The sequence below is a fragment of the Arachis hypogaea genome, chromosome 4, assembly GCF_003086295.3.
Source record: "Arachis hypogaea cultivar Tifrunner chromosome 4, arahy.Tifrunner.gnm2.J5K5, whole genome shotgun sequence".
In the NCBI taxonomy this organism is placed as follows: Eukaryota; Viridiplantae; Streptophyta; class Magnoliopsida; order Fabales; family Fabaceae; genus Arachis; species Arachis hypogaea.
In genome coordinates, this window is record NC_092039.1 from 102529365 (window position 1) to 102530374 (window position 1010).

Below are 1010 nucleotides of genomic sequence, written 5' to 3' on the forward strand. Positions count from 1 at the left end.
GCATCTCCATTCCTGCCATTGGAGCCAATAACTTTGAGCTTAAGCCTCAACTAGTTGCATTAATGCAACAAAACTGCAAGTTTTATGGGCTTCCATCTGAAGATCCCTATCAGTTTTTAACTGAGTTCTTGCAAGTCTGTGACACTGTAAAGACGAATGGAGTTAATCCTGAAGTCTACAGACTCATGCTTTTCCCTTTTGCTGTAAGAGACAGAGCTAGAATATGGTTGGATTCTCAACCTAAGGATAGCCTGGACTCCTGGGATAAGCTGGTCACTGCCTTCTTGGATAAATTCTTTCCTCCTCAAAAGCTGAGCAAGCTGAGAGTGGATGTTCAAACCTTCAAACAAAAAGATGGTGAATCCCTCTATGAAGCTTGGGAAAGATACAAGCAGTTGACCAAGAGATGTCCATCTGACATGTTTTCAGAATGGACCCTATTAGATATATTCTATTATGGTCTCTCTGAATTTTCGAAAATGTCATTGGACCATTCTGCAGGTGGATCTATCCACCTGAAGAAAACGCCTGAAGAGGCACAAGAACTCATTGACATGGTTGCTAACAACCAGTTCATGTATACCTCTGAGAGGAATTCTGTGAATAATGGGGTACCTCAGAAAAAAGGAGTTCTTGAAATTGATGCTCTGAATGCCATATTGGCTCAGAACAAAATGTTGACTCAGCAGGTCAACATAATCTCTCAAAATCTGAATGGATTGCAACATGCATCCAACAGTACTAGAGAGGTAGCTTCTGAAGAAGCTTATGATCCTGAGAACCCTGCCATGGCAGAGGTTAATTACATGGGTGAACCTTATGGAAACACCTATAACCCATCATGGAGAAATCATCCAAATTTCTCCTGGAAGGATCAACAAAAGCCTCAACAAGGCTTTAACAATGGTGGACGCAATAGGCTGAACAGTAGTAAGCCATATCCATCATCTTCTCAGCAACAGACAGAGAACTCTGAACAAAATAATTCTAATTTAGCCAATATAGTCTTT

The 1010-nt window shown here is 40.9% G+C and overlaps 1 non-coding gene across 1 annotated transcript; it reads right to left on the reverse strand.

Moving 5' to 3' along the window:
- Nucleotides 1–317: 317 nt before the first annotated feature.
- On the reverse strand, nucleotides 318–421 carry LOC112798655 (small nucleolar RNA R71). Its single transcript, XR_003200257.1, has one exon. It is a non-coding gene; the product is annotated as a small nucleolar RNA R71 (small nucleolar RNA).
- Nucleotides 422–1010: the final 589 nt, after the last annotated feature.